Genomic DNA, 15,907 nt, shown 5'->3' on the forward strand with positions numbered 1-15,907 from the left:
AAATCTATTTAAATTTCAGGGATTATATATGACATTGGAGAAATTTAAAAAAGAGAGCGAAGAGAGAGAAGTTTAAAAATTTTAACATTATTGCACTAGCATCACAGTACATTTATGTCAAGAAGAATATTATTTTTTTATGTGAATAATAGTGATGCACATTATATTAATACTGTTCTTGACAGTCGTCTTCACACAGCCACAAATTCATGAGTTGATTTTGCTAAATTTGCCATTTCCGAGTTTGAAAGTACAGTGAATTAAAAACTTTATTCTAAAGGTTATTTGTTATATTTTAATTCTTTAAACTCTTGCATTTTGTTTCGTAAGGACGAATGACTAGTGGATTTTAATCGATGTGACGATTTCAAGTGCAATTTGTTATTGAAGATATATTTGAGTTTGAAATACAAAGAAGACTCTGTTTGTTTGCTTGAATGACATTCAAAACGTGTAGGTACAGTTGCAAATTGCAAATGGCAAAAACTTACTTTGGTAAATTGAAGATAATTCAAAGTAACCAGCTAAAGTTTAACAATGGGCATTGTTTTGAATGTTTTTATATCCACATACAATTACAAACAGTTTTAAATTTAAGTAACGATGTTATCATGATTTGCTCTGGATAAATGGCTTCCACGGATTATATTTTGAAGTAAGTACTATATGATTTTGACCTACTTCGTGTCGTCTATTATATTCGTTTGAGTAAAAAGGTCAAATGAATTATTAGATACACAGTTAAGGACGCACTCAGCTTTGCACATTGAACGGACAGCTCTTATTATAAGTGGCATAGGATTGATAATTAATAATATTTAAATGCAAGGTTACCATACCAATTTCCGGGTCTTAAACTAGGCCAATTCCGTATACTATGTACTCATAGTATACGGAATTGCCCTAGTTTAATGGAATTACTCCAAAACAACGAAATTAATTCCCTGGCGCTGTCAAGAATAAAACCACATAAGAAAGGTTCGTATCTTTTCACTTTTCTGGAAAAACATTTAGGCTGCACGGGGTCTCCGTTAGGCTACCGAGGTCTTCAGTGTTCAAATTATCACTTACCACAAGACTAAAAGAAATGTATTCATAGTTTATCAAATCCAAGAAATCATTCATCATTGTTTTCTCCATGTTCGTTCATGGAGAAAACAATGACATTATCAAAGAAAAAGGTGGAAACTAAACTGCTAATAACTTTTTATTAAAAAAAACTGCCTTGAAAAGTTTGCTTTTTTGTTGGAATTATAACTATCTGCCAAGTTTGATTGAAATCCTTTAACAGAATGTGCACCACGGGCCACATAAGTCTTCCGTGATGTGCACGAAACCGGATTCATCCCCTAGTTTGCCACCCTTAGAGGTGCAATATTTTCTTCAGATTCAAATGTAACCAATACTGAGGTATCCTCTTGTCAACAAAAAAAGAATCATCAAAATCGGTTTAGAAATGCGGCGTAATCGCGCAACATACATACAAAAAATAATACAGTCGAATTGAGAACCTCCTCCTTATTTGAAGTCAGTTAAAAAAACTCTTTATATATACAAAGATTTGTAGCTGCGATTCGGTACATCAAGTCATGTGCCAGATAATCATACTTCATACTATAATTCAACAAAATGAACTTCGGGGCACTAACATAAATTACCTAAAGGTCCGAACATATTCCAACTCATGTAAAATATTTCTAAGTACTTACATACTACGCTTGAACTGTGCAATAGCTAGCAGTGTAAGCAATTTTGTGTCAGGTATATATTTATGAAGAATTTTTTTTTTGCTGTCCTGAAAAGTTGTTATATGAGAATCACCAGCAGTTCAAAATATGATTTTGATTACAAAATCAATAGATGTCGATAATAATATCTCACAATGTTTAACTACAATCAAGCGTCATCTCATTTACTGTTAACTTTATTACTATATTGTAACTTGATATTAATTTTTGTCTCCAATGAAGCAGCTCTTGGGTTCGAGTCCCATTGACAAGCCAGCAGTACTAAATCGTATTGAATCACGTGAAATCTAATGAATGTTATTGCCACATTCACAAAAACCTTCAAAGACGTTTAAAATCAATTCATATTGGTATATTTAAATCGTCTGGTTTAAGCGTAATCCCCCACGCTGCTACTTCAAGATCGTTGGAGTCTGGTCTATGAGGCCTTGGGACTTGTCAACTTATGTCTCAGGGTGACAGGCGCAGTGGCAGTGCCCCTCAGATAATTGCGACGTAGCTCACCACCAGGCACACGACTTGTTCGTCCTGTCACTTGATGTTAGCAGCTTAGCAGCGGCAGAGGTTCTTGTGAAAGAGTTCGTCCATGGAAGTACAGCCACCGTATCTAGTTCTGCCGCTAAGCAGTTATGTGGGCATTAGTGCGTTTCGGTTTTGAATGGTAAGGATACTGGTGAAATTACAGGCACATGGGCCTTGTCAACTTGTGTCTTCGCGTGACGGGTGTGGTGGCAGTATCCCTTTGCGATTTAAAGCTCTGAGTGGCACTGCAACCTGCTACTACAGGCGTGTCGCTTACCACCAGACTCACTACTTGTTCGTCCCATCTCTTGGTGTCATAAAAAATTTTGACTGTAGACTGATGACAGAAGTCTAGCTGGACTACATACAAGTTTGGTCTCCATTGCGAACAGAAGTCTTGACTTGGCACTATCAGTGCACGACCACCCTAAAGATAACTTCGTAACGAAAGAGCGTGCCGGTGCCTCGAAGTGTGGCCTATACTCAATTTAAGACTTCAGTCTTGAAGTTAGTGCCACGTCTAACTTTTTGTCGGATAATTAAATCACTCAACGTCCTGATGAGTACTTAGTTCAAGAACTTGAAGTAGACGTTTATCCTTAAATTTGGTACAAAGGCCTTTTTCTACATCTTCAAATAATTCAGGACTTTAAAAGTTTATAAACTAAGGTAAAGATATTAACGATATTTTTGTATAGGACGTATTACGAATGCAAAGTTTGGATGAGTCTTCTTTTGAAATTGTTTATTTATCTTGACTAGCAATGTATTTCTAGTGTAAAACTCCACCGTATTAACAAACTGTACGGAATTGCGGAAACGCGTCAAAGCTTTGTATTTTCGTTTCGTTTTTCTCGGAATCGAATGATCATAGAAACCGGGACAAATTCCCGCCTAACCACTGCTACGTTCCAAATTCAATTTCATGAATTCCTAAGATTTTTATTGGAACGAAGTTTCGTTCTTCCGTGTTGTAACCTTTTATTTTGACATTGCTATAAAGTAGTCCAGTGTCATCAAAGCTTGAATTGAAAGGATGGAAATAGTCTAAGCATCAAAGAAAATGGTTTTTCTTTTAATAACTACCAACGAATGATCATTTTAAACATTGGTTAATTAAGCGCCGCAATCATAAACGAAAACTTTGGTCATGTGGGGCGTGTTAACCGATAGGTTCGATATTTTTTTTTTATATGAAATAATAAGTGCGAATTTAACCTCCGTCTCACCTGTAGGGCTAGCACGACATAAGGAGAGAGATCTCTATGCGAGAATGGTAGTATCTCGCGTTTTATGTCTAGTCGCGCCCTGTCATGCTAGTCCTACTGATGGGTGCCGATTAGTTTTGTTGCCAGGGCCCTTGAGTCGAAAATTACGTTTCTTTTTATCTGAAAAGTTAAATTTTTGCTAGAAAAGTTATAATAAAAACACGCTTCTGCGTACAAAGCCTTGCCAAACTTTTAAAGTTTTTCCATTCAACACCATCTCTGACTTACTTTATTGTATAATTTAAATGCGTTTGTAACCATTTGCGATAGCAAATATACTTAAATATTACAATAAGTCAGCTGCTCTAGTCACCTGCTGGTAGTTGTAAACTTGGCAGAGTGTAGAAATAGATTTCTCACAGATGACGCAATAAAGTCGTTAAAAATCGAAAACAAATATAGTTACATTTAATACACCTCAACGTTCAAACCACAGACCACATTTCTTCCGTGGTTCAAACGTTACGAAAATTGCCTTAAAACATAAGTTATTTACATAATACCTGAGTGATACGCTGATTTCATGATATTAAGTAAGTGTTACTTAATATCAAAATATTTTTTTATTCTTAATATCAGAAAGGGTCAAAAGTCAAGAAAAGTAACTATTTGGCAAAACTGGCATACACATGACATTTAAAAATGCCTTTTCAAACTCGCCTTGAAAAGACCTAAGTTATAGCGTTTAGGGCTTCGGCTTATTCTGATTATTCTCCACACAGGGAATTCCACTCCATAGCCGTTCGCCATATAAATGTATAATATAATACTACTTATAGATAAACTGATATATTACGTGAAAAATATTACATGAAATAAAGGCTAGCTTAACAATTTATTGTTAGACATGGTCGCCACCAAGTTCCCCGTGAATGGTAATGACACAACTATCTGATATTTTTGACGTAAAATATTTGTTGACATGACGGCTACCCTTAGAGGATGGACGGCTATCCTGAAATCAACCGCCACTACCTACTATTGACATTGGTAACCCGAGTAAAAACCCCTTTTCATAAAGGGGACCCGTTGTCGCCTAAGCTGGGAAACTTCGTAATTCTCTTTTTGGACGACATCCTTTTTTTCATTTTTTAAGCACAATATTGGGCGATTAATTCTTAAAAATAATGTCTAGTCACTTTTTTAGATAGAAAATAAAGGTGTTATCACATATTGTCATATAATGATTATTTTTTTATACAAGATCATGTAGCGCGACGACCAAGTCCTGTGCTTGGTAGTTACTCATAACATATTGGCGGTAGAAATAGGTAAGGTTAACGTAGTACTTTCCTGAACGATCTCTTTCACAAGGATCTCTACCTGTTACTCTTTTTGCTATTATTTGTAGTAATTCTGATTTTTTGTGCCTATTCAAAGTTCACATTACTGGCGTTATGAAATTTACGAATTTACCCGACTCTGAACACGAGTAGGTCGTGTTGCCAGTAAAAATAAATCTTTTGTGAATTATAGGGCGCGTTCAGATTATATGCATATAGAAATGCTGCCGTGGCGTTACTGTGGAGCTGCAGCCTCGTCACTACTAATTTTCATACAATATTTAGAAGCGCAGCTGTAGCGCCGCAGTCGCGCCACCTGCAGCGCTTCTTCAAGAGTCTAATTTGAAGGAGAAACACAAAACTGCGATACGACGTCGCATTGCAGAAATCTTCGAGCTCGCACGTCTGATCGCAAGGATTTGCGATATGCTCCGCATCAGAACGAATGATCACCCGAACCGTGGAAGTGAGACGCTTTGCAGCACGAAATCGCATCCCAGCAATTCGCGTTGCAGTTTCTGCGTTGCGAATTCGCATCGCGCCGATTTGCAGTTTTGTGGTTCGACCCTTAAAGTTTCGCAACACTGCGAGGTTGAAAACCTAAGGAACTTCTTAACCTATAAATCAAACACAAAAAATGAATATTATTGCCAGTCTACAATTCCATTTAGAGTTAATAAAACTTTTAGTACCGGGCCTGGAATGTTTTATTTCTTGGCACAACCTCGCTCATTTAGCAATAAAAGGAGTGAAGTTAGAAAAAGTCAAAGGTCAGAAAGAACTTATTAAAAGTCAATTCAGGTTCTATACAAGTATTTTATAATTTACCTGACACCACCAAATTGAGCGCATAAAATACGATAAATGTACATTAATTCTGTTGTATTCGTTTATGGCCGAATTTTCACGCACGAGAACACAAGAAATGCAGTATAATTTTTGGGTCCGTACCTAAACGGTGAACTCTTGTGTGTCTGTCAGTATGCTACGATGACCCCTTTTTGATTTGCTGATCAGTTTGAAAACAATGCATAAGGTATAAATTCCCTAGGGAATTTCTACGTTTAGCCCACAGAACAATAAATACAGTAGAAGTGGTTAGTTTGCGTCTGACGCGTGCCAACATTAAGTCTCGAAATACCTACTTGAATTCAGTCAGCCATTTTTGCTTTGTATGGTATGGTTGTGTTATTCTTTCGTGTAAATTCTTTAAAATGCCTTGTAGTGTTGTTTTGTAAATAGTATTTCATATCATCGGCCAGTCTGATTGTAATAAATTTTCAATTTTCTGTTTATCGAATTGACTCAGATGGTAATCGGTCGTCGTAGTACAGCCACTGGTCACAAGGTGGCAACACGTTGAATAAAATTTCAATAGAAAATCAAAACGTCATAACTTGCAGTAAAGGTACTTATTGAACTTTCAACGATATATCGCTATAGCGATAGGGTAAAGTTTAAATTATATTAACAATCCAGAATTTGTTACATCTTTTTAAATTAGGAACTATGACCAATTATTAATGTCAAGATTTCGTAGTGTTTGTCATTTGTTTGTGTGCGTTTTGGCGACAGCGGTTCCGATAGTAACCGAGGCATAAAGCACTTCCATTGTTGTTTTTCTTCCGTGGTCATTACCTATTCGTATAGTTGTTCTTGTTCATGTATTGTAAAACATATTTATTTTTTTAACTTTATCAAGCGGGCATCGAGCTTCTGGCGCTAATTGATTTTAGGTATTCTATGCTCGTCGTGTATGTATGCGTGTAGCATACGTTTTTAAAGCCGTGTGTAAGCCCAAGCGGCACAATGTCCACATAAGACAGCCGAAGCAGGACTAATGCGGACAGGTGGGAAGCCTGGCTGCTCTGGCTAGTATGCGCGGACCCTGTGAGAATTTAGATATTTCCTTCGAATTATTAAAATAAATACACATTTTGAAAAATACGTTATGGAAAAGATGTAGTTTTGTTATTATTGAAAAACTGATGATCTTCCGTGAAATATTTACGGCGTACTAAGAATTTGTTTTGTTTTTTAGAGATAACTTCGGATTTTTTTTCAATCGAAGAAACTACAAATAATCGTGTTTTTAAAGAGTGAATCAAAAAATTTCATAATTAAAGCTTTAGTAATAACGGCATATCAAGGGTTCAAACGAACGCAATTATTTCTCAATTACGTATTGCTGCCTCGGCGCAGTCCCTTTGGTTACGCGGCAATCAGCAGAATTGAATTTGTCAACTGTCTTCTGTGGCCGTAGCATGGCAGAATATATCGAATCATCCGAAGAACAGACCCCGATGTGATAATATAGCGAATAGAGAATTTAAGTAAGTTAAGAGAATAATTTCGTTATTCAAACTAAGGCTTATGTAGAGATGTTTTGAGAATTTATATATCTTATTTCGTTTCGGAAATATATAATCGTACAACGGTCGATCTGACATTCACAGCGAAGAAGAACGAACGAAATGTCCTGAGAACAAGTAGTCTAGCACATAGATCTTTGTTCTACGGATGAGTCGAATGTGATAAACATACCTGTGACAATATTTAATTCAGTTGATAAATATAAGTTTGCTTATTTGGTAATGAACCATTGTTATACATTTAGAAGAACAAGGACTACGACATATAATTGCGTATATCTAGTATCTGTGTATGTATCTTTGTCGTTTAATCATCGCCGCGACAAGGATGACACAAAATATGACAAAGCTACAGTTGTTTATTCGGTAATGAACTATTGTTATACATTTTGAAGAACAAGGACAACGATATAAAATTGCGTATAAAGCCATCTTTGTCGTTTAATCATCGCTGCGAAAACCATGAAATAAAAAATGTCTTTTCATTTCGTTTGTCGCGCTCAATTTTTACGTTGATAAAATTACTGTGCAAATGCTTTAAAATTAGATGTGATCTTGCAGCCATTTTTGGCACTGTGTTAATCTTTTGCAGTCATTGGTCGCCGGCGCTCGCTATGGTATAAAAAAGTGATGTCACGGTGCTCGCCATGTTCGCTATTGTGATAAAATTTTTAAATGCCGGTTTATCACCCGAATTTGACAGCTAAATGTGGATATAATAGCTTTATCGAGGCGGCGTACTTCGGGGGGATTCACTTAAAAAGTTAAAAATGCAAATAATTTACCAATTAAAGTGTCTTTATTTTACTATTACGTATTTAACTGTAACGCGTTTATGTAATTACCATATATAACGTAATTCGGATTCCTATGTAATAGTGGTAGTAGAAAACGTATGAAAAATCCGTTGATAGAAAACCAGTGTATCTCTGATGTCGGATGTTCCTAACTCCTGTCTTCTAACTGATTTACATTTATGTATATTTACTTGTAGCGTTTACATAATAATGTATACATGTATCACACGTGTATTGTAAATGTGTAGTGTGGCATAAAGCAGAGGATACACAAAGCATGTACCATTTCCTTAGGTCTCAGCCGACGCTGAAACAGGAACGGTTGAAAATCAGCGTCTGTCTCGCCCGAGACACACATATTGCTGAGTCGTATCCTTTTCTTCTTTTGCGCCTTTGTACACACTTACAAACTAAAATCACGCCGCCATTTGTTGTTGTAGTGTTACGTATTAGATTCAAGTGTGTAATGAATAAACGTTAAAAAAAAGACGATTCGATTTGAAGTTCCACTTCGATCACAATGTTTTATTCAGCCGCTGTTTTTATACTATTGTATAAATCAAGTAATGTTCGCAGACGTTAAGTAATATTTATTTGCTTAGTTAGAAATTTAAAACAGTTTCTTTTTGATTTTGATATGTGTATTAAAAGGTTGGTGAATCAGGTAACAAGTTGCGCACAATTCTATTGAATGCGTGGGGGTCGTTGTAAACAAAATAATATTTACGCTATGATGACCTTAGACTCTCAGTAGATAAGTGCTAAATCACTCTCATGTGAGGTTTTTTTATTATAATTATTATTATGAAATACAAAAATAAACTAAACTTACACAAAAAAATTATTAAACAAAAAAATAAACTTACACATTTACTAAAAGTAACAAAAGTGTTGTGCAGTTTGTTGGCGATATGCGCACTCTTATTAATTATACCTTCTTTATAATAAGATATATCGCACCTTTGATATAATGAGGCCGCATCTGTAAAATGCGAACTTTTCAGTAGAAAGGTTTAAAGATTCTACGAACTAAATTAGTCGATAATTTTTTATGCTTAAATCGTAAAATATCGCATAAGTTGTATAATCAATAATTTGTTCTTTTTATTAGTTTAATGGTTCACGGTTATTACAATGTAACATACTATAAATTAAATTTGGTGAAGATCTTATCTAAATTGCACAACTACATAAGAGTGAAGCACACAGCTTGCAAAAATAACGTAAATATAAATTAAGCTGAATTTAAAAACAGTAACTTCATTTTTAAAAGTAATACAAACAAAAACAATAAATACAAGTGAACAAGGGTCCCTTCTAGTTTGATACTTTCCGTATCAAACTAGACGGGGAAAAAAATGAAGGTTCATGTAGTTCGTGATATTTTTATGTCTTTCACCTGATAAAAGCACTTTAGACGTATGATCACCTATAGCTTTATTACGCCAAGGGTACAACAAAGTAGCTATTTATAGTATGTATTTTTTGGATATGGAGTAAAATGACAGTTCATTGTTCAAAAGTGTTGCCCGCTTGCAAGCGGCTAGTGATTGCAGTCGATAAAAACGACTCATCCGAAGAACAGAGTCTGATGGATTGTACAACGAAAATATGATAAATACATAATCTCGTTATTTAAAATAAGGCCTATCTATTGGTGTATTGTTCTACGGATGAGTCGAAATATTCTATCAACTATCGACCGAATTCTGTTACGCTGCGCATATGCAATAAATAGCCGAGCTTGGTTTATTTGAATCATCATCGACCCATTATTCGTCTAACTGCTGGGCACAGGTTCGTTTGAATTTTCAATTTTTGTAAGTTCATATATACATATACCGCATATAGAACTATGTCTATTAAAAATACAAAGAGAAGACATATTTTAAAATTATATATATAATCAAATCCGCCTGCCGAAAATTGATTTCCGTACTAGAAGACCAATTGTCAAATTAAGAATAAAGAAGGCATAATGCAATTAGCAATCATTCAAGCGTCGTAACGTTCACAATCCAAACATTTTTGGTAAAATTTTATCTTCTTTCACAATCCATCGATGAAACTCTCGACACCAACTAATAATAATAATAATAATATAATAACGCACACACTCAACATAGCCCCGCACTAGGGAAACCCTGTGTCGCGGGTGCCATGGACACACATAGACAACCACAAATTACACCCAAACTCACGAGAGAAATAAATGTAGGTCATACAAATATTTCGCCCGGCCCGGGAATCGAACCTGGGACCTCTGCGTGGCAGTCCGGCATGGTAACCGTTCGGCCACGGAGGCAGTTATAATATTATAGTTATATAACTACATGACTATATAAAATTTTAGGAAAATTGGCAACCCTGCAAATTTAAATTTTTGTTGAATTCATATTCAATTATTTTTTATGTGAAATTACTGCACTAGTTTGTTATAATTATTAATACAAAGATCGAACCGGCCGGATCGAAGAAATTATTTTTGAGTGTTCGATGTATTAATAATTATAACAAACCCTACAAATGTCATTTAATCCATATCCAAAAAAGACAATATATAGGTATAATTATTTTCGATCGATCGAAGGTTCTTTAACCTTAAGTGCCAAATAATAATATTCATAACACAGACGTTTAAGCAAACTTTTGTTAAAAATCGCTTCAAATATTCCTAATGTTCTCGCAGTAATATTCTCATAAATCCACCTTTAACAGGCTAGCAGGCAAGGGCCGTCATTCAGAGGGCAGGTAGCAGGTGCATCCCTTTTTTAGTACTACAGCCCTCGGCTTTTTGTATCCACTTCCTACTTTTTGTATTATTAATAATACATAACCTAACCTCCGGTTAAAAAACTGACTTCAAAAGTCATTCATCTCCTAGTATCCCTTAGAGGTGGAATATTTTCTTCAAATTTAAATGGGACCAAGTGGGGGGTACCTCAGAAGTCTGAGGTACCCCCTTTCCAATAAAAAGAATCATCAACATCGGTGCACAAATGGCGGAGTTATCGCGTAACATAAATACAAGAAAAAAACATAGACGAATTGAAAACCACTTCCTTTTTTCAAGTCGGTTAAAAAAGGAAACGTGATCTTCTAACATTGCGTTAAGCAACATTTCGAGGTAAATTGTTAGTGTAATTAATGATCAATAAGGCGTTTCAAATGAATAGGTAATTGTCTACATATAGATACAAGGAGTGATATAAAGGTGACGAGCTGAAAGTCCGATCACCTGCGGCGATCAGCTACCACTATGTTAACGCTACGGTGGTATACTCACGTGCCCCTCTGTGCGCACGGATCTTTACTAATAACATTGGGTATACGTGTGTCACGTGAGAGTGCAAGAGCGCCATCAACAGCGAAGCTGAAGCAATCTCTTACCCTGGCCGAAAACGATCAGGAGAATGTATTGTATAATATAAACCGGTAAACAGACGTATCATATGACGGAAATAAGTAAGCGCCACCTAAGACATTATGTGATACCAAGGCAGTGTCCCAAATGCGTTGCCGGTCTTGGGATATAAGACTTTAAGACCCCTGTTATACCTTTCTATTTAGAACACAGCATTTGGGTAATTTTCAGGTAAGATTTTTGTACTCAATTTTGGTGGAAATTTCTTTTTATTTAAATATTTATAGAATATCATCATGAAGTATTATTTAATATTCGAGTGTGGTAACCTGAAATATTCTTTAATATTTCACGATGATATATTCGAGTAATTAAATAATACAAATTGTCACCAAAATTTAATACAAAAAACTTACCTGAAAATACTGATTTCTGCTTTGAGGTGAGAATAAATGGTGGCATATAACTACCTACCTATATAACATAGAATGTTAGTAACTAAGAAATTTATGTATCTTACACACTGTTACAATCAAAACAATTATGTCTTATCACTCTACTGCACATATGTATACGGTCCTAACCTACTTTCATGTTAGGTACTACGTATAGCGTAGGTTGTGTCCTACATACGGCAAATTATTTCACTTCAAGTCTCACTTCAATGCAGTAAATTTAAGCAAATTGAGGGACTTTAAAGTGTACAGTAGGTACATTTGGTTGAGCATTCCGGTTCATTACTCACTGTACCTATTATATGTAAATAAGGTACAATTATCCTTATTTAATACCTAAATAATATCTCATATAATTTATCGAGAAATATTACAAGTCATTCTTGTTGTGGTTGTGAAATAATTTTAATTTATTTATATTTTATGGACTTCCTGTGATCATAGCAAAGTAGGTACCGCCGCCGCCGTGCTAATGAAAATAACGCTGCGGCACTCGTTTAATGGTAGGGAGGGCTATGTGTCAATCCCGTAAAGCCTGGAATGCATTGAGGATACTCATTTGACTATAGGTATGACTATAGGTAACCGTAACCACTTTCAATCAATTAAGATGTTTGTTTTTCGATTAAGTCATATAAAAATGGGTGTTTAATTTATAACTAGGTAACACAAATACTTAAGGATGATTTTTCCAAATTTTGTAATAATATTATTATATAGCAATAACAGTAACATGAGCATATGCATTTAGTTCCATCGCGTACCGCTAGATGGCGGTAGTAGTATTCTGAAACGCGCAAGCACTATGTTTTTAGTATGAGCACATATGTCTAGTATTTTGTACGGCAGAATCCTTTCAAGTAGCTTTAAATTGCATTGAAAGTCACTCGAGTCCTTGAGATATGTCGGACTTTATTCCGCTGTTATTACGCCCGTGACACACAACGTTTGGTAGGTTGTACCTCGTCTTCTTTAGTTCTTTTTGCTAATCTTTCGCAAGTTGTGGAAATATATAACTATTTTGGAACAAATAGCATGTCCCTTCATCTATTTATACACACCTCCTCGCTGACGCCGCTATTAGTTAATTTTTGATAATGTCTGACATATAATATTTAAAATAGAGTTATTCTCATCAACGATATACACGAATGAAGCAATGGCTTCATTAAAAAAGGTATAAAACTTTAGATAGGTACGTACAACCTTAGCGTACAACATACCACGCTAGATAAAAACTTGCTTTAAAAAAATAATCAATCAGAATAAAACTCATTCTTGCTACATTATATGATTGAATGAATGAAATATTCTTTATTGTTTATTGTACATTAAAATACAATGACAACACAAAACATGTAATGTAATTATCACAGAGTAAGCTAATAGTAGTTAGGCTAGAAATTTAAAAGTTGGAAAGGGGGGTATAAATAGAGTATGTCTTGTAACGAAAGTGTTTTAAATAAATACACTACTTATCAATAAAGTAAATATCACTAATAACAAAATAAATAAACAAATAAATACATCATTAGAACGTATACATAAATAATAATATAGAATATTAAGATTACTTATATACATTTGTTTGTTTGGAGAAAATTTCATAGCCGGATATTAGATACAGTAAACGATATAGAGTAAAAATAGGAGGCATCAGAGGGGGAGGAGAGGCAGGTTAGTTAGGGTTTAGTATGAGTGTATGTGTAAAATAGAGAGTAGAAGGGGGAAAATGTTTGGACATTTGTTGCGTATTGACGAATTTGTGAGAGTGATAATTGAGGGGAGGATAGAAGGGAAAAGAAAGAGAGGAAGACCAAAAATGGCGTAAAGTGAACAAATAAAAAAAAGATCAAAGTGAACAGTTATAGAGAGGTGAAAGAACTGGCTATGAACCGTGAGGATTGGAGAAGGCTACACCGACAAGAGTCTGGCTCTTAAAAAAGATGATGATTGCTTAGCAAATAATTAGGTGCGTTTATTGAGAAAATGGTAGTTGTATAGTGCAACGAATGAATGTAATAAGTTATTTATGTTTCATAATTGTATTCGTTTTTAATACAGTTTCCTATTTTTTTCGTCTCGAGGAAAGGGTTAGAGGATCCAGCTCGGCTACGATTTGACAGCATGAAATATTGTTTCCGCTTGGATTTAGTTCTTCCATCTGATTGTTCGCAAAGAATACAACATACAATGTGCAATTTTATGTTCGTCCCGTCACTTGGTATTATAACAACAAAAGTTTTTTGTTTATTGATCCAAGTCTTTAAATTTCTATAATAAGTTTTTTGTTCAAAAAGGACGGGCTAGGGTCATAGACTAGGATGTCTCGTTTTTAGTAATTAGCTATTATAATGACGTTGTCTTGAAACGTCAAAAATTAAAAAAGATGTCATCTAAGTTTACCTTCTAACCTACAGTTTACTTCAATTTACATCCAGCTACTCAATTTTATTCAATTTTCCTTGTCTAAATAACGTACGTAAGCACATTTGATTGCACTTTACCGTATTAAATTGCGTCAATTGCATGATACAGTCCAATAAAATTACTTTATCACAGTTCATCGCTTAGAATTTACGATTCTCGATTTCCTTTCCTAATAAACTTTACTAAGTGTATACACAATAGTTTGTAGTGTAATAAAATCTGTTATGTATACCACCTACTGCTTTTCCTGTGAACTAAACCTGTCCAAAATGAGGACATATCGATAGCTCGATTTGATTTATTATTGTGTATTACATCACTAAAGGAAAGTATTTCCTACGGGCAAGTTCATTACTATTCAACAGTTAGTTAAGCATAGATGTAATTCCACGCACTTTTGAGGTCGGTTTTTTAGTACTCTATACTGAGATTATGTATTATGTTGTTTTGTTTTTATCAGTCGCCATGAAACGAAAGGGCGAAAGTCTTAAAATCGATGTTTTCGGTGTCAAATATAGTTATAAAGTGAGCGAAAACAAAAATAGAGAAATGCCGCCATTCATTCCCTCACTTAGAATAATAACGCATAGAAACCTAGCCCGCACACGCTAAGTGAGGCAAGTTAGAGGGTTCCAAACGCGTCCCAGGAGCGCGCGGGCTGTTAGTGCTCAAGGTCATATTGCACCGCGAACAGCTCCAAAATTTTTTGCTAAAAATGACGAAATGTGCGGTAAATGGGTGTAAAAATACAACAGACAAACAAAATAGACACTAACATCGCATTCCACAAGTAAGTAATGCGTTTCAACTCATATTTTTATGTAAATATTCACTAAAACAGAAAAATAATTTCGCGGCAACAAGATACGAAAGTGTTGCAAAGTAACGAATTTTTTTTCTCCCCATTTTGCTATTCTGTATCAAAATAATTATATTACGTAAATTTTAGTGGTGCCTGTAATTTCGATTTATTTGCGCATTTTGAACTAATATTTACTCGAATAAACATTAAATGTTTTCGTTAACTCCTGTAAGTGATTGGGACACTTAATTATTTTATAATACTTTTAACGGCTCTGCGTTCATGCTTTATTGAATAATTATTTATATTAATTTTATTTGAATTGGAGCACATATTGCAACAAATATACAGTATATATTTGTTTCTACTATAGTGTTGGCACCACCAGTACAACTTTGATAGCTTATTATATGTCTTTCTTTTCGTAACTCAAGCTAAATATTTTATATTAAAATATTTAATTTTCTTAAAAGGGGAGCATTCTTAAGCGATTTTTTAATCTATTTTAACAGTTATTTTCTTTAATGTTTGCTTATGGCATTTTCGGTTTTAGGTTTCGAATATGGCACTTATTTCTAAATCCAAGATGGCGGGCGCGATTTTTCGAATAATGGCAAGTTGGGTATCGTTTTCGAGATGTTTGGGAATGTTCAATACAAATATGGGACTCATTTCTAAATCCAAGATGGCAAACACGACAGTTCAAACAAAATATTCGTAATGAGCACCCCCAAATACCTCGAAAACGATACCCAACTTGCCATTATTTGAAAAATCGTGCCCACCATCTTGGATTTACAAATGAGTGCCATATTCGTAATGAGCACCCCCAAGTACCTCGAAAATGATACCCATATTGCATTTAT

The 15,907-nt window shown here is 34.9% G+C and overlaps 1 protein-coding gene across 1 annotated transcript in view; it reads right to left on the reverse strand.

Moving 5' to 3' along the window:
* The window catches only part of LOC113233743, a 67,809-nt gene that overhangs the window by 50,311 nt on the left and 1,591 nt on the right, over positions 1 to 15,907 (reverse strand). The window lies entirely within an intron of this gene.

The sequence above is a fragment of the Hyposmocoma kahamanoa genome, unplaced genomic scaffold, assembly GCF_003589595.1.
Source record: "Hyposmocoma kahamanoa isolate Upper Pololo Valley unplaced genomic scaffold, ASM358959v1 80, whole genome shotgun sequence".
In the NCBI taxonomy this organism is placed as follows: domain Eukaryota; kingdom Metazoa; phylum Arthropoda; class Insecta; order Lepidoptera; family Cosmopterigidae; genus Hyposmocoma; species Hyposmocoma kahamanoa.